This window comes from Vicugna pacos, unplaced genomic scaffold, assembly GCF_048564905.1.
Source record: "Vicugna pacos unplaced genomic scaffold, VicPac4 scaffold_19, whole genome shotgun sequence".
Lineage (NCBI taxonomy): Eukaryota > Metazoa > Chordata > Mammalia > Artiodactyla > Camelidae > Vicugna > Vicugna pacos.
The window spans coordinates 24,595,214-24,613,082 of NW_027328740.1; the positions used below are offsets into that span (position 1 = coordinate 24,595,214).

At 49.9% G+C, this 17,869-nt stretch overlaps 2 long non-coding RNA genes across 4 annotated transcripts in view; both read left to right on the forward strand.

The window, feature by feature from the left end:
- Nucleotides 1-49: 49 nt before the first annotated feature.
- On the forward strand, nucleotides 50-13,987 carry LOC140693337 (uncharacterized). 3 transcript variants are annotated; one of them, XR_012069086.1, is made up of 8 exons: nucleotides 50-257; nucleotides 5,309-5,395; nucleotides 8,798-8,926; nucleotides 9,270-9,403; nucleotides 11,834-11,917; nucleotides 12,054-12,166; nucleotides 13,569-13,636; nucleotides 13,749-13,987. It is a non-coding gene; the product is annotated as an uncharacterized lncRNA (long non-coding RNA). The 3 variants fall into 3 exon arrangements; XR_012069085.1 differs by having other exon boundaries at nucleotides 12,037-12,166; nucleotides 13,569-13,753; XR_012069084.1 differs by having other exon boundaries at nucleotides 13,569-13,753.
- Nucleotides 13,988-14,074: 87 nt separating this feature from the next.
- The window catches only part of LOC140693342 (uncharacterized), a 32,591-nt gene continuing 28,796 nt past the window's right edge, over nucleotides 14,075-17,869 (forward strand). Inside the window, exons 1-4 of the long non-coding RNA XR_012069092.1 lie at nucleotides 14,075-14,115; nucleotides 14,665-14,853; nucleotides 15,845-15,968; nucleotides 17,204-17,372. This is a non-coding gene — a long non-coding RNA (uncharacterized lncRNA). The remainder of the gene's footprint in view (nucleotides 14,116-14,664; nucleotides 14,854-15,844; nucleotides 15,969-17,203; nucleotides 17,373-17,869) is intronic.

Below are 17,869 nucleotides of genomic sequence, written 5' to 3' on the forward strand. Positions count from 1 at the left end.
GCCGTGGAGGGCATGGCTGCGCGGAAGTCGTGACCTGCAGGTGTCGCCGCCCGGAGGCTGGGGCGGTGCTACCACCAGTGGGCGGGGCAGAGGGGCAGCTAGGCAGCGGGGCAGCGAGGCAGCGGGGCGGGGGCACCCTCACATGTCCCTGTGTGGAGATCAGCCGGGGCTCCGCGGCCTCCGATTGCACTGGACGTGGACCCAGGCTACCGGTGGGCGAGAGAGAGGGCTGAGCCCAGGCACGCACGGCTGGCCAGGTAGGGCACCTAAAATGCAGATCCGCCAGGCCCGCTGCCGGCCTTGAATACGCGCTGCTAGGCAGTTTCCAAGAAGAAGGGATCTGTCATAAGATGGGAGGTAGGGCTGGGGTGCCAGATGCCGGGTTGTGTGCAGTCTCAAAGGAGAGCCATGGTGAGAGGGAGCAGAGCAGCCCCTGTGTTGGCGGGGCTGTTTGGGGTATAGGTTGGGGGTGGTGTGTGCCTTGCTCTATGGTCCCCCAAGAACCCTCATTCCAGAGCAAAGTGCTCTTCTCCCCCCGCCCCTCACTGCACTCCCTGCCTTCCCCAGCACCACCTGGGGTGTGGTCATGTCGGGGAAGGGATTGCCCAGGGAAGGGGCTCATTCAGGGGCAGGGGCAGGGGCCACTCAGCAGGGATGCTGGAACTGACTGCGATGAGGTGCTTCAGAACTCCCATGGGATGGGTTTCTAACTAGTGGGATGGAAGGGCCTCTCCTTCCTGGGGTGCAGTTGGGGGAACTAGATCCATCATGAATGTCAGCCCTGAAAATGGAGGTTGCGCTACATCCATTCCTAGAACGAAAAATCAGGCCTCTCCAGCCAAGGTGACTCAGAAAGTCATTCAGCAATGTTCGGGGTCCCCAGTTTAGGCTTTCAATTAGAGCTGAGCAGCTCAGGAGGCCAGATCCCTGTCCGTGGCTCCAGGAGTAGGTTTTCTGCTTGGGGACAAGATCCTCACAAACACCTGTGTCTTTGTGGGTCACTCCCCTCTGACAAGCTGGGAGGCAGGGTGCAGTTGTGAGAAATCGTGTTTCCATGAGTAGAGGACCACCAAGTGGTGGGGGCACAGGAGACAGTGAGAAAAATTCCCACAGCCTTTCTGGAATCAAAAAACTGGCAAAGGTGAAAAAGTGTATAATTTGTTTTATTGAACAGGCTGCTTATGTACGTTTGGAGGGCCAGGTTCAAGGACTCTGCACCCCTCCAGGACAATACCCTCAAGAGAAGAACAGACAGAGTAGGAGGAGATGTGGGGTTTCTCCCAGGAATGAGGCAGAACAGGGATTTCTGCAGATATGCAAGGAGACCCCGACCACTGAGCACGGGGTTACAAACTCACGTGACCCCTGTCATGTGTGGCTTGGGCTCTGGGTCTGGCCTGATCATGTATTCTTCCAGCTGAGTTCCAGAAACTCAGAGGGTAAATTTAGAGGGGCTGCGCTTGGAACTCGGTGTGGAGACGGAAGGTCCTTTACCCTGAGTCTCCTCAGCCTAATCACTGTAGCTGAGTTCCAACACCACCCAGGCCCCCAGGGTGGCCGTGGAGGGAGAGCAAGCCTGGCAGGTGACCCAGGGGTCCCACTGCTGTGCCCCTCCCTTATCTTTGTTCCCTATCACCCCGGAAGGTGCGATTGTCTCATGTCATGGTGACAAGCCTTCTCTCTTCTCTGTCAGATGGGGTCCCCATCCCTGCTCAGTCTTCTTTCTGCATGGATGCTGAAGGACCAGGCTCACTTGAATTTCTGAGCTTGAGCAGTAAGGTGGAAACAAAGAAACCAATGGAAACAAAGAAACAAGTGATTGTGGCAAAGCTCCCCACCACAGAGAAGCTGCCCTGAGTGGAAGGGAGGGTGTGGGCATGCCCATTTGTTTCCTGTCTCCCAGTGCTCTTTGCTTTCTTATTGCAGACCTGCATGGTTACAACAAAATAATCTGCAAAACTGAAAATATTTACTCTCTGACTTTTACAGAAAAGGCTGACCAGCCTCTGGTTCCCGTACCGGTCAACTGATTGGAGTATCTTTCTAGTTTGGAAACATCTAGGCAGGCCCAGGTTTGCAAAATCCTTTAAGAGTAGTTGCGGAGTTTTGCTTCTAAACATTTTGACGGCTGTACACTTCTGAGCTGAGGTTGTGCTGTGTAATTCTGAGCCGGGATTTTCTCAAACTGTTTCTCATTTCTTATACCGGACACCCCTAAATTCCAAGGGGAATGGGATGTTAAGGAAGCCATGGAGTTTAGGAAAAAGATACAGATTTCATTTCCATATAAGCATCGATGTATCTCCATCCTAGGCAGTATCGGTTCTGTAGGATTGATAGGGGAACTAAATAGCAGCCAAATTTATAGAAAATAGTGGGTCATTGGGTACACAAGTTCTTCTTTTCAACATTTTGGTAATGTTTGCAGTTTAAGATGACCATTCCTGAGAAACAGGCAGCCACTTAGAATGAAATTGTATTTTCCCTGAACCATACTCAATTTTTATTTCATAAACAGCAGGAAGGGCAATCACACCTCCAACACTTGGGGACCTCAAAGATAAAATGTAACTTTCTGAGAGCACACTCCCCTCGTCTCCCCTTGCTCTTTTCACTGTCCCATTGTCCCTGAAGGCTCTTTCGTATCTTCTGCTCATGACTCCAGTAACTTCCTCCTCTTTCCTCAGCTGGTAAGTTTACTTTTCTTCTTTGACCAAGCAAACTGAAGCCAACAGAAGAGAAATTTCACCAGCAACTCCCAGCACATCCACTCGCCTTCTGATGTCTGTAACCTCACTCTCGCTGCCCCACCTCTTATTACAGGTGACATCGAAAGCCAGAGCATTCAAAAGTCGCCAGGGGGGCCATCCATCCAATCTTCTCTGGGCTGTCACTCCCACATCCATCCTCTCTGTCACTACCTGATCTATTTTTTTCTCCTGCTAGTTGTCTCCTATCAGTATATAAAAGTCCATCCTCTTAAAAGGAACAAACATCACTCCTTGACTCTAATTCGCCCCACCAATTGCAAGCCTATGTCTTTGCAGCAAATCTTTTATGAGTAGTTTAAACTCACTGTCTGCATATTCAGTTGAGCCATCCCCTTTTGCACCCACTCTGGCTTTTCCCCTGATCCCTTGCTGTATGGAAACTGTTCTGTCAAGGCCATCAGTGACCCCACGTTGCTAAATATAGTGGTCAGTTTTTAGTCTTCATCATGCGTGGCCCTTTGGCAGCATTTGACCCAGCTCTTCCATCCTTCCTTCCCCGTGTTCCTGCTTTACTTAGCCTCCAGCCCATCACTCTGCTTTCAATCCACTGGCTGGTCTTTTGCCAACGTCTCCACTTTTTTCCAAACATTTACTACGAATGTGCCCAGGAGTTGGGTCCTGGGTCTCTCCACTATCTCTCTGCTATACTTTTGGTGGAAGCAACTAGATTTGGAAATTGACATGCCATCAATTTCTCGATTTGTTCAAAACTCCCTGATTGGCCCTTTTCATTTGGAACTCTCTCCCTGATACTCATATTATTTTTCTTTCATTCATCTTGCTTTCACATTCATACGTATGTTCTACTGTGTAAATTACTTTTCCAAATTTTAAATCAGTCCATAAATATCATGTAAAATGCTCAGATCTCTATTATTTCCACTAAGATGCTAATTCGACCATAGAAAATTTTTGCATTTCTGTATTTATGACAATAAAGTGAATAGTATTTCTACAAGCCTCACAGTTAAACAGTGTGTTTGTTTGGGGCTATTATGTAACATGAAATAATGATACATCAACATAGTCCTTTTTCATTTAATTTTATGTAACACCAAGATGAGGTTTTTGCACTGAAGACTGGTATTATTGAAATTTTACCTACGTTATGGACAGTCAGTTTCTGTGAAAGCCCTCATTTCTCCCCTTTTCTGATATATTTTCCATTTGGATATTATAACATATAACTTGGAATGAAATAAAATTACAATTTCATTCACATAATAAAATTAATACATTCAAATTATATATTTTAATGTTAAAAAGAAAGAAAAAAAAACCCCAGACTCCTCTACCTATTAGGCATTTCTGTGGCAATATCTAATAGACTTCTTAACCATGACATTGAAGAACTGAGCTGATTCCAGCCCCTTTCCACCTGCTCAGCCCCATCTTGTCCCATCCCCTGTGGATGGAGAGGACATCCATCCCATTTTCCAGGTCCAGATGTTGGAACCATGTTCTTTCTCTCTCTTTCTCTTACACACACACACACACATACACACACACACAGCAAATCCAGCTTGTTAGAAAATTCTGGCTACTCTGTCTTCATTAACCACCTACTCCCTGTTCCCCACCCTCCTAGGAGCCACCTTCAGCCTCTTCCTGGACACCAAATAGCCTTCTTCTTCCATCTTTGCTTTTCTACAATCTCATCCACACAGAGTCAGAGGGAGCCTATAAAAGCATACATTGAGGGGGTGGGTGTAGCTCAGTGATAGAGCACATGCTTAGCATGCATGAGATCCTGGGTTCAAACCACAGCACCTTCACTAAAATAAATAAATTACCCTCCACCCACAAAAAACCAAAACAAAAGCATAAATTGGACATCACCCATCCCATCAAAACTCACCAAAAGGGTCACCATTTCATTAGGAGCCAAAGTCGTCCCAAAGTCTTCGAGGACCCGGCGTGTTCTGCCTCTCCGCGCACACTCTTCCCGTCATTCTGGGGGCCTCTGGCTCCAGCTCTTCCTTATTCCTCCGGATCTATGCTGCTTCAAGTTCATTACTCTGTGAGATCTGCCAGGAATGCCTTATTCCCTCCTGCCTGCCTCGCACCCCACCACCATCACCTGAGTTTGCTCATACCACTCTTATTTTTCCCCAAGCTCTTGCTACCCCCAACATGCTGCCTGTTTCCTCTGCTAAAACTCTGAGCCCCCAGTGATGGGGAGTCGTGTCTATTTTCTTGACTAATAAAGCCCAAGAGCCTTGGGATCGGGTCTAGTTAATAGATTCCCATATGTCGTAGGAGCTTATACAGATTTGCTGAATGAATGTAGAGGTCCTGGTCCAATCTGATGGAGCACTTGTGTGTCCTGCTGAAAGAATAACTCTCCTTTCCTCCTGAGGGGGGTGACCACTTCCTTGGTGATCAAAGGCAATATCTATTATCTTTATGCTGCTAACATTAGGCGGGGAGACTGGGGGATCGTCATTTATATTTTAAAATTTGATTCACTCTGCAGATTGTCTTCTGTCTATATACCCTTTTGAGAAACCATTTATGAGTGATCATTCTTCCATCAGATTGAACAGGATCCAGGGGGAAGTACCAAGCCTGTCCCATCGGTCATCCTGTGTGTCATGTCCTGTGACCCAGTGGATGCTCAGCACGTAAGTGAACCGACAGGAGTGAGTGAAGAGATGGGAGCATCTCATTATTGTTGTGGCTGCACTCTGTTCGATGCCTTGAGATTTGGGGGTTTAAAAGTGCGAAGGGGAGAGGCCAGGTCCTCTGTGCTCTTCCTGAGTGCCCTGGACTTACCCATTCCCCCAGCCCCCTCTGGGCAGCCAAGACCAGGAGCTGGGCCACCAACGATTGTGTTGATCAATAATCCACCTCACCCAAAGTACGGGGGTATGAGCGGCCAGCACAACTGGTTGTAGACTCTGGAGTCAGGTCCTTGGAGGAATTCCTCACTGAACGATGTTTTGGACCTTTTATTTTTCTCTATAGCCTCCAGCTGAAGAAACAGATTACCTTAGATACATGAAAGGTGAGGACACATATTATCCCCATGGAGCCCAGGTGGGGATGGGAGTCTGCTGTTTGTACAGCCGTTGGGCTCGTGTTGCTTTGGGCATCCCTGTGCCTGAACTCCTGCAGTACACTCGGTGGTAAGAACGGGGTGCCTGGTAGGGAGGGAAGCAGGTCGGGAGACTGCACAGCTGGGGAGACGTTAACTTGGGGTGAGCGGGAGCCGGCTGATGCATGGCATCTCGGTGCAGGGAACTCTCCACACTCAGAGAGGTTCCCACTCCCGCAGGGTCCTTTTGATCAGGGTGCTGGATTGTCAGCAAAGCAGGGTCCCTGTGAGGATCATGGTGCCTTCAGGCAGTTGGAAGTGAGGGGTCCAGTGTCACTTACATTAACTGTGCACCCGAAGCCAACCCCCGTATCTTTCAGCCTGTTTCCTAATCTGCATAACTGGAATGATGTTAACCATTCCGAAGGTTCGTTGATGGGCTGGGACACACTAGAAAGCCAGGAGCTGGAATTCCTCTGTCCCCTGATTGTTAACCTTCCTTGCCACTATTTGCTCTCACAAGCTCAGTCTCTCTGTCTCTCTCTCATTCACTTGTAATTTTCTCTCCTGCTCTGGTTTCATTTGATTCCCACCCTCCTCCCAATCCCCAGATGAGTGAAATTAATTTCTGTGTGTCAGTTCCAAATTCCCGGGAAAGATGCTCTGTCCCCTCTGGATTGGTTGTCCAAACAATCAGTTGCAGCCAGAGGAGTGAGTCCCTCTGTGACCAGTGGAGGGGTTCTGCCCAGCCCCCAGCCACCACTGTGGGAGCACATAGCTCTCCGAGGAGGAGGTACTGGCTGTGACTTGGTATCACTAAGTGTGAATTTATGTCTCCTCTTGCCCCACCTTCATCCTCCTAAACAAAGATGAAAATTAAACACTCTCGGGATTTGTGTCATGGAACACTCAGGGATCCATGGGGCTAAGAGAGCTGGATTCCCTGCTGAGTGTAAGGGGATACAGTGACTCCCCAACGAGAGCCTGTAAAGGGAACAAAACCGGCCCCACCGTACACTTAGGGCTCTGAGTCCACGTGACGTTGAGCCAGGCTTCTGACTACAGCTCAGAGGTCTGGTCCGACCAGGTTAGTCTTTGAAACCAACCAGCTTTGGATTCCTCAATCCCTCCCTGAGGTTTTACCTGAACCACAAGCTTCTGTATCTCTGAAGACAGATGATGAGGACCCTTCACGTAAGGCATTTGCACAGCCCTGTGCGGGAATTTGTGCTGCACGGTCTGCCCAGTGAGCTGACCGAAGTTGGTATTTTACTGATCTTAGAAATAATCTGGTTTCCTGATGCACTATTTCACTGAACAAGCAACAGAAGCCACCTCTGGCTGATAAAAGCAAAAAAGGGACTTAATGAAAAGATACTGGGAGGGTGCATGGAGTGGCCTGGACCAGAGCCGACCCGGGGGCCGTAAGAGATGTTGGGGAGCCACAGGCACCAGGCTGGGCAGGGTGCTACCGGGCCCCCTGCTGCCCCAGCAGGGACCCCCCCCTCCTCCTGACCCTCTACCTCACTGCATGTTCTTGTCCCGGCAGGGCCAGGTAACACTGAAGCCACCAGCACCTCAATGGGGAGTTGGCCCCGTCTCAGCTGAGGGCATGCCCAGTGTGGGGAGGTGCCCAGTTAGAGGAAGGCGGGTCCCCTACTATTCCGAGTTAACATGCAAGTCAGTGCCCATCACTCAGGAGAGCCAGGCTGGTCAGACTTCATTGTGGTGACTAGGCCGTCTGAGTTCACTTATTACTTTTTAGGTTGGAAGGCCCAAGAGGGAGAAAAAGTGGAGGTACTAGTACTTATTTTATATTTCCCATGTACCAGGTGCGGTAAGCAAGCCACTTCAGACAAGGCCCAGAACAACCACATAAATAGTCCACGGAGCAAGTCGTGCAGTCAGGCCTCTGCAGCCCCGAAACCCGTGTCCTCATCAGTTCCGTAGTTACCAGTGGAAGTTGTAGGGATTTATGGGACTGTGTGCTCCTGTGGGGGCTGGGATGTGTGTGTTTAAATCCAAATCTTCAGAAACTCGGCTAGAAACACAGCCACTGACTTTCTGCATGGAGGCAGAGGAGGGGAGGCTTCCAGCCTCTGGTCCAGCTTGTGAGGAGCTCAGAAGTTGCTCCTTCTGTACTGAAAACATTACCAGAGCTGAGGGAGCTGAAAACCAACTGCTCTTCTTAGATCCACAAGAAAACAGGGGGAAAGCTTCTCCCAACACAGAGAGGCAGCCGGGCAGGCTTGGAGAGTCACAGCTCCCAGGGAAGGACACGCTTTTGTAAGAACCCAGGGGTCAGGCAGATTTAACAGGTACCTGAGGCCAGCTGGAGGCTCAGCGTGGGGAAGTCTGAGTGTGAAAACTCCAGGGGGCCAGTCAGAGGGGCCCCCTACTCTTTTTCATACATTTTACCTCCAGGACCGTACCCTGTTCTCAGAGTGAAGATCATAGGAAAACTCTTCATGCTTCCTGCCAGGAAAGGAAAAAATAGCTCTATTGAAATACACCCAGAACATTCTCTTCCATTGTGGGGGGTTGTGTTTTGCTTTGTTTTTTTTTTTTAATTTTTAGTGAGAAATTATTTTACCAGAGCCTAACCTACCTAGGGGAAGGGAAAAACCTTCTGTGTCACCCAAATTGGGGTGGGGGGGAAGAGACACACTTGTGGAGGTCACAGCTCAGGGCACAGGCTCAATGAGAATAAATCACAGGACTACAGATGCCCTAATTTGTCCCACTCCCACAACACCTTACCTCCATATCAGTAGGGCCCCTGTGCAATGACAGGAATAAAATTAAAAGAAGTAAATGTCTCAGGAGTGTCTAAGGAAAACCCAAAGACAGCGGGGAGATGAAAACAAGGACACACAGGCGGCTTTAGCCTCTCGCACGAATAGCTGTAGCAAACTACACACAGCCAAGCCCCAGTAGATAAACAGAAAACCTCACAGAAGAAACTGTTTATTTTTGTTCTCTTACCCAGTGCATTCCATGGTGCATCCTCGCCTAGAATGGAGTGGAAGCAAGTCCATCTCAGAAGGGACATAACTGAAGAGGGATGGCTTTCCAGACTCTGAAGGGCAGAGAGAGCACCAGCCTGGGTTAGAGAAAGGTGAGGGGTGGGGTAGGGGGTGGGCTACCTTCTTCCCCAAATAAGGAACCTTCCTGGGGCCAGCAGAGTTGGAGGGAGGGCCATGGGGTGGAAGCAGCCAGACTTCTTCCTGAGAAGTGATAGGATGCCTCTAAGGGACCTTTCAGGTGCCCAAACTGGGTCCTGACTGTGGGAGCCAGTCGGTCTGCCTCAGAGCCCAGGACAGAGGTGGGCGCACAGCAGGCCGGTCTTACTTGGCCGGATCCATTTCACTTCTCCGAAGCCCTGTGTAAAACATGAAGCGTGGACGGCCTGGTGAGCACAGCTCTGCCCTCAAGACCGGTTTCAACTCCTCTCTTCCCAGAGAACAGCATCTCTGAGCCCGTCCTGGGTGACCTCACAGAGATCACCCTAGTGGCCCAGGCTAGTGACCGGGAACATGTACCTTCCTGCAGCCAACCACAGACGTCCACTGATGCATCATATACTGGCAAAGATGTGAGTCCCTTTGCATTGGTCTAACAGCAGAGACTCTGCCACAGGCCCAAGAGGTGGTGTGTGGGACATGCAGGGGTGCAGGAGTGTACGCAGTGCAAAGGTGTAAGTGGTGGCAGGGGTGCAGGGGCTGTGGAGGGTGCAGGCAGTTCAGGGGTTTTGGGGGTGCAGGCAGTGCAGATGTGCAGAGAGTGGCAGGGGTTCAGAGGTACAGGGAGTGTAGGGGTGCAGGTAGGTGCTCAGGCACGTGGCCAGGATCAGAAGGCAAGTGCACATCCTCGCAGTCAGCCTGACCCCGGGAGGCTAGTGCAATGGTTTGGGGCGGCGGCGGCGGCGGCGGCGGAGGGTGGGAGGCTGCACGGGGAAGCCGGTCAATTTCTTCTCCTCCGTGCAGCCTGGCCTGGGGGGTGGGGCGGTTAGGTCCGGGGGCGGCGGCAGCGGCAGAGGAGCGAGGCGGGGATGCACCTGACGAACTGGTGGAATAGCTAGCTGCCTTTTCCTGGCTGCCGGGCCTGGGAGCGGCGTCTGCTGCCCCAGGTCGCCGGACACACCTGTCCCACTCAGCTTGCTGAGTGGGGAGAGTGGAAGGTGACATTAAGGGGCGGGGCCCACGGGGGGAGGGGTGCTGCCACGGGGTAGCAGGTCAATTCGCTCCGCTCTCCCCCGCGGGGGAGCCTGGGAGCGGCCTCCGCTGCCCTAGAGGCGGGACGCCGGTCTCCAGGTGAGCTAGGTCCTGGGAGGCGGGGGCAGCGGCGCCAGGGGGATGGGGGCCGTTCCAGGGAGCTGCTCCATTTCTTCTCTCCCCCGCGGCCTGGCCTGGGGGCGACCTCTGCCGCCGGAGATTTGCCTGAGGTCCGATTCCAGGTGAGCTTGCTCCTGGGAGATGGGTGCGGTGCGGTCAGGGAGCTGGTAAGTTTGTGGCTGCGGAGATAGGAAGGCTGCCCCGCAGTAGCTTGTGGATTAGCTCCATGTCTGCACCGTGTTGCCTGCAGGCGGCCTCTGCTGCCCCAAGTTCCGGGACACCCCTGTCCCACTTAGCCAACTGGGGGCGGGAGGTAGGGTAGTCAGTGTGCAGGAGTGGCTGGGGTCTGGGGCTTACAGCGGGGAAGCGGGCCCATTTGCTCCCATCATCCCCGCGGCTTGTCCTGGGGGCGGTCACTGTTGCCCTGGGTTACGGAACACGTGTATCCTAGTCAACCTGACCCTGGGAGGCGAGAGTGGTACGTTGGGGGTGTTGGCATCAGCGGCGGGTTTTCCCATGAAGCCGGTCCATTTGCTCCCATTTCCCCTCATGGTTTGCCCTGGGGGCGATCCCTATTGCCCCAAGTTCGCCGGACGTCCATCTCTAGGATAGCCTGCTCCCTAGAGGAGGCCACAGTGAGGTCAGGGTTCAGGAGCGGTGGCTGATGCGGGGGATGGGGATGCCTTGGGGAGTTGGTGGATTAGCTCCCATCTCCCCGATGGCTTGGTGTGGGAGTGGCCTCTCCTGCCCCAGATCTGCAGACACACCTGTCCCATTCAGCCTGCTGGGGAGGGGCCCCCTGGGCGGTGACTTTAAGTTGCGAGGGTGGAGACGGCGAGGGTAGAGGACCCTCAGCGCGGAGCTTGTCAATTTGCTCCCCTCTTCCCCGTGGACAATCCTGGGGGCGTCCTCTGCTGCCCAAGAAGCCAGATGCCCGTCTCCAGGTAAGCTTGCTTCTGGGAGGCGGAAGCGATGAGGTCGAGGGGCAGGGGCAGCTGCCACGGCCTGCTGCCCCGCCCTCCTGCCCCAGCTAATGGGGCCACTTCTCCTTTCCCCTGACTGACCTGGCCTGGGGACGGCCTCTCCCGCCCAAGATTCGCCTGACACACCACACCAGGTCAGATTGCTCCTGGGAGGTGGGCACGGTGAGATCAGGGGGTGGAGAGGAGAGGGATTCAGCCTATTGCGAGCTGGAGGATAAGCTCCCATCTCTCTGGAGGCCTGACGTGGGGGCGGCCTCTGCTGCCTCTCGTTCTCAGGTCACCCTTCTCAGGGTCATAATGTCCCGCGGGTGCGTTAATTTGCGGGGGTAGCGGGGTGAATGCGAGGTTATGGAGACTGTCACTTGGGAGCTAGTAGTTTAGCTCCCATCTCCCCAGCAGCTTGGCCTGGGGGCAGCCTCTGTTGCCCCAGGTCTCAAAGCACAGTTTTCCTGACAGCTTAGCCACCGGAGGTGGGCAGGTTGTGCTGAGGGGGCGGAGGCAACATCCAAGGCAGTGACATAGGGGGCTGTCCCAGGCCAGCTGGTCTATTTGTTCCCATCTCTACCTTTGCTGCCCTAGTTTCGCAGGACGTCCTTCTCCAGGTTATCCTTCTCCTGGGAGGTGGGCGCAGTGCATGCAGCCCAAGGTCTGGGCTCTCCCCTGGGGAGGGGAAGAACTCTCTTGTTCTCTTTTGTCTTTATTCTTCAGGGAAGGAGTTCCTTGACTCAATTCTTAATCCTGGGAAAGTGTAGCCTGTGTTACGGAAGAGCTGCTGGACAGTGTGGTTTCTAGGTGGGTTTTCACATCAGCTGATGCCCAAGGCAGGCAGGAAAGCTATTACTCAGAGCTTCTTAGTGTGGAGTTGGGGGATGGTCCCGCTGTCCTCACCATACTTTTTAAAAATGTGTTAGTCCCCTGTTTTTCCTAGGTGACATTTTAGGTTAATGGGTCACAGATTGCTGGCACACTCATCCCTGTTCTGAAACATCTTTTAAACTTGGGTGAAGTGATAAGTAGGGGAAGAAGATGATTTACTGAAAGGTAAGAATACTTAAATATGCATTAAAGCTAAATTCTGTCAATCTTTCTCAAATGATTTTTCTCTGATTCTAAATCCACGACCTAGTGAATTTTATACTCCTGTGTAAATCGTTGACCTTCACATCACATTTGTTAAATGGTCAATGAGAGTTTTAAGTAGATTATTCCTGAAAGGAAAAGCTCAGGCTTTTGAGAATTCCTTGTCTGATATCACCCAGGCAGTCACAGTATAAGACAGAGCTGATATAAAAATCCCTCAGCTGCCTGACCTGCAAAGCTTCTGGGATTACTGATCCATGAAATGCAGGTGACTCTTGATGATATTCTGGGGGATGGTTTATATGATCAGATTCTTCCAGTCCTGTAAATGGGTTCCGTGGCCCCAGCCCCGGGAGAACTGGTCATAAGGGCCATATCGTGAGGAGTGGAATGGGAAGGCAAGGTGTATGAGCTGGAATCACTGAGATTCCACACTCGCTAAACACAGACTCCAGAGCCTAATTGTTGTCAGGTTCTGTTCTGGATTTGAGAGTGTGTTCATACATGATTCTTGCCCTTCTGGAGTCACTGCCTGGGTGGAAGTAACCTTTACACAAATCTTGGAAGGATGGCAATTAAGTAGATGGGCTGTTATGATTCTCAGTGTGCCCAGGCTTGCTCTTCCAGGCACTCGTGGGAGTAACGAGAGTCATGTTATTCACTCATTCACTGATTTATTACCCTTGAACTGATCATTTGTCCCACAGTAAGTGAAACAAGGGATCAGAAAGCTGAGTTTTGTCCCCTCTCCTATCACTGATTGTATCTGTCAGTCGGGCACCCTGCGTATGCATTGTGAAATGGTGGTATTTCGTGCCCAATGGGGCAGCACTGTCAGTTCTGAGAATCGGGGGAGTCTCGTGGGTAGGACAGCACCCTGACACACATGGCAACCCCCTCACCACGTGAGACAGCATTGTCGATGCTCAGGTGACCCGATGTAGATGACGATGTTAAACCTGAGCGTTTTTAGTTATCTTGGCGACTCTGAAAATACAGACTACCTGTCCCTACCACTGAAGACGCTGAGTGTACCCCAGAATTCTGCATTTTAAGAAGTATTTTAACTAATTCTGATGAAGATGATCTGAGTGTCGCATTGAGAAAGAGTGTTGTGCGATACAGCAATATTGAGGATTCTCAGGGAACGATGTCTTTTCAGGATGGTCCAAGGGCCCTCACTTGAGACTTTGCCTTGGGTTTAAATTTATGTGTTCAGAAATGATGTCTCTCACTTCCAGTGCTTGTAAGCGTGCTATGTGCAGGGACTTGCACTCAGTAGATGGCAAAAACTATGATTCTTCAGGTCACCGAGCTAGAGTGTGAGCGATATTTTATTTTGGTTTTCTTTATAACAATGCAGAGTCTCCCGAGAAGAGATTCAGACTGAAAAGCTTTGTGTCAGACTTTGGAAGACCAGTGGTGCCCAAGGTATTCTCTGGCAGCGCAGTGATGAATCTCGGTCCCTCTTTCACTGCTACGTCAATGAAGTGGACCACTTGGACAAGGCCAAAGCTGGCATCTCAAACTTTGCCCTTGACAGTGATTTTCGGCTCCAGGAATCCATCAGATGCAGCAGGCGGCCAGAGGAGGAGCCGAACAGGCTCATGAAATGTGACATCCCCAACTTAATCAACACGGAGCAGAACTCTTCCTTTGGGGAAGATGATCTCCTGATTTTGGAACCACCAATTGTTCTAGAAGATAAGCCAGTTTCTCAGACCTCACACAAAGACTTGAATTGAGAAATGTGCTTTGTCAAGTGTCTTTCTGAAGATGTGAAGTCTGTCTTTGTATGGCAGGAATTGCCCTTTCACAAAATTGTATGTGTTTGTGTCTGAGAGAGAGAAATGGAGACAGATAGAAAGATGGAGACAGAAGAGTGCCCCTTCAGAAGAGAGCTATTTAAGGTGAGTTTTTGTGCCTTTAAAAACATTTGGGGTTTTGGGGGGAACAAAGTATTTACACTTTCTCATTCTCCTAGTTGGAAATCTTGGCCCCATACTCAGTGTTAGCGGCCTTGAACGGGGGTTGGAACGGTGTGTTTCATCTGGTGCTGCCACTTCCACGCTCTGCCTTTAGCACGTTGCTTTGCCTGTCAGGGCTGCCACCCTTTTAACTGTAAGGTGAGGAGTCTGGAGTAGGTGATCCATCCCAGCTCTGCTGTTTTGCAAATTTCTGATTTCATATTCGAATGAGGCTGGGATACACCCAGAGCAGTATAAACCAGGCCCTACCTCCTGCCTATTGCTGGGGCATCCCTCAGGTCTGTGCCTTCTACTCAACCCTTTATTGAGCCCAGCTTTTGTCAGGAACCGAAGTACCTACCGAGATGGCAGGGGACGTCTCTCGTGGTCACGGTGGCCATCATTTCTATTGGTTGTGCTGAAACAGCTCTTCTGAGATCCCCCGGCCACCCTTGCTCAAACCTGAGGACAACACTGTCGTTTCTTTCCTAGGAGGAAGATCAATGCATGGTGTACATTATGACAATCTTGTGCCCAGGAATGCACGGGAAGTTCTCAGCTGAGTGAGGGGAGATGCCTCTGTGTCCCTGTGTCCCTGTATCTCTATCTGCTCACAGTGCCCTGCCACCGACTACTTAGCAAGAAAAGTGCTATTCACTATGATGTGTGTTTTGCAGACGTGTAGGTGATAGTCGTGTGGCTCCTGTGTGGGCTTTGAGCTGGGATGTTGAAGAGCTTATAAATATCTCATCAACATGTATTTGAGGTGGCCTGGTGCCACACAGACTTGATTTATGAAGGCGTCAAGCCTGTACACTGGTTTGGAAACAACTTGGTTTTGATCAGTTCCACTGCATGCATGACTCGCTGCTAATCTCTGGGTGTTTTTTTCATTTTAGATTTGTTCACCCAGTGTCTTGCTTATGCTGAGAAATACTTTTATTTCACAAGAATATTCTCTGATTCTTTGTTTTCACACATCAAGTTTTTTAATTCCTTTAAAAATTGTTCTGTGTTTATAATGCCTCCTTATTTCTATCATCTCTAGGTTCCCAGTGGCCTGAGCCATTCATCAAATTTTATGTAGGAACCATTCCACCAAAAGAAATCCCCTCGTCATAATACCTTTTGAGGAAAATATTATTCTTTAAGACTCTAACACTAAATCGTAGAACAAGCATGGAACATTTCTTGTAGTTAATACATGTTCATGCAAAAAGAAACTTGATATTTTCATTGAAGAATGTTGATTTTAATAACTTTTACTAATGTGAATATTATTATTCGTAATTTAAGTAACAAAATAAAACCACAGTTATTTATTATTAAGATTGAAAACTATTTACACAGTCTCTCAATTAGAAGACTGAAGTGTATTTAAAAGATGGAAAAATACCCATGATGACACCATCTTTTTTATTAACTAAATATCAAGAACTGTGCAGGGTTAAGATTTGACCACCTGCAAGCTGCCAAGTTAGCATGAGGTAGTTTGTGGATGCTGCCAGAAGACAGGACACTCCCCCAGGATCAGAGACAAAGAACTTCCTGCCAGCAGAGCAGGCAGCCTGTGGTTCATGTCCATGTTGGTTCCTGAGTTCCTTTCCTATTGCTGTTGTAACAAAGGACCACAGACTCAGTGGCTTAAAGTAACACACATCCATTTTCTCAGTGTTCTAGGGTGCAGAAGTGCGAAGTCAATGTCAGTGGGCTAAAACCAACGTGTGGCCAAGGCTCCGTTCCACACCGAGGCTCTTGGGAGGGATTCATCTTCCTACCTTTCCCAGCTTGCAGAGGTGCTCACACTCCTTGGCCCAGGGCCCTGTGTCACTGTGACTTCTGCTTTTACTTCACATCTCTGTCTCTGACCAATCTGCCTGTCTCCTCTAAGGACCTCCGTGATGACGTTTGCTTTCCCACAGTGATCTGCCATCCCAAGGTCCTTGACAGTCACACCTGCAGAGTCCCTTTTGCCATGCACAGTGACATATTCCCAGGTTCTAGGGATCAGACCATGGACATATTGGGGGCCATTATTCTACCAAGTTGTTCTTTTTGCCCCAATGGTTCTTGTCCATCCCACATGCAAAATGCATCCACCTCATCCCAACACCCTCCAGAGTCTCATTTACTACAACATCAATTCAAAGTCCAACATGTAGTCTAACTATTATCAGCTCAAAAGCCTAAATATTTTCATCCTCATCACCTAAATCAGGCGTGATTGAGACCCTGGGTGTGATCTTCTCTGCTCAAAATCCTGCAATGGCTTCTCATTTCACTCAGTGAAGAAGCTAGAGTCCTTATGGTGACCTTACAGGTTTCCTCCCCCTCCGCAAGCTGAGCTCATCTCCGGTTTTCTCCATGGCTCACTCCACTCCAGCCACACTGGCCTCCCTGCTGGCTCTTGGGGACATCAGACATGCACCCACAGGCCTGTTGCCCTGGCCGGTCTCTGTCAAAGTCATATGCTGAACCCCCAGGACTACAGAACATGACACCATTTGGTAATAGGGTTGTTGCAGATGTAATTGGTTAAGAAGAGGTCATTAGGGTGGACACTAATCCAGTATGACTTGTGTCCTGATAAAAAGGGGCAATGTGGGCACAGACACGTGTACATGGGAGATGACGTGATGAGATGTGGAGAGAAGACGGTCGTCTCCAAGCCAAGGAGAGAGGCCTGGACCAGCCTCTCCCTCCCAGCCCTCAGGATGAACCAGCCCTGCTGACACCCTGCCTGCAGACTCCCCGCCCCCAGGGCTGTGAGACAGTGAGCCTCTGTGGTTCCCGTCACCCAGTGTGTGGTGCTATGTTAGAGGTAGCTCAGCAACTAGCACCCCCTTCTGAAGGTCTTCAGTAAGGCCAGCTCTGGCCATCTCATTTTAAATTGGAAACTGCCTTCCCCTTGTCTCTGCCCCAGAAACTGCCTCTCCCTGATCATATTATTTCTATCACCTTCTAGAATACCATATATTTCACATGACTGTCACGACTGTAGTTTATATTCTGCTCTTCCTCACTCCTACAGGGACAAGGATCCTTATTTGTTCACTGACGGTCCTCAGGTGTCTTGGCCAGTACTCGTGGCACAGCATCAATACAAATTGGCCACATGCAGGGAGGGATGATTCCTTACATTCACAGAGGAGTGAACGAAGATTCCGGGGGACTGAGTGTTTCGCTCAGGCACAGAGCTGGTAAGTGTCAGGCCAAGGTGGGTTTCAGGTACCTATGAACCTGAGGGAGGCTTGAGTGATTACCTTTCCATTGATTAGTATTTCTCAGGTGTCTCTTTTTCTGGCTCTAACTTTTGACCTCTTTCTGTTATTTTTCTAAGCTTTCAACCAGTTTTAAGTTTCAATTATGCTTTGTCTCAGGTAAATGAAATCTGTAAATTTTTTAACTCATTATTTGTTTCATCTAAATACATTGTGATTAGTGATAATGTCTTATTTCTGGCATCTTGTTTTGTGATTTCTATTTGCTTTGCTCTGCTTTTCTCCTGCCTGTTATATATCTTGCAGTCATGGTTAAGGGCAAGGCGTCTAGACACTGCCTATCTGGGATTGATTCCCTCACTTGCTAACCATGTAACCAGGATATTTAATCACTTTGAAACTCAATTTCTTCATATACAAAAAGTGGTACTATACACCTCAAAGACTGTGAGCATTTAGTGATAAAATATATGAAG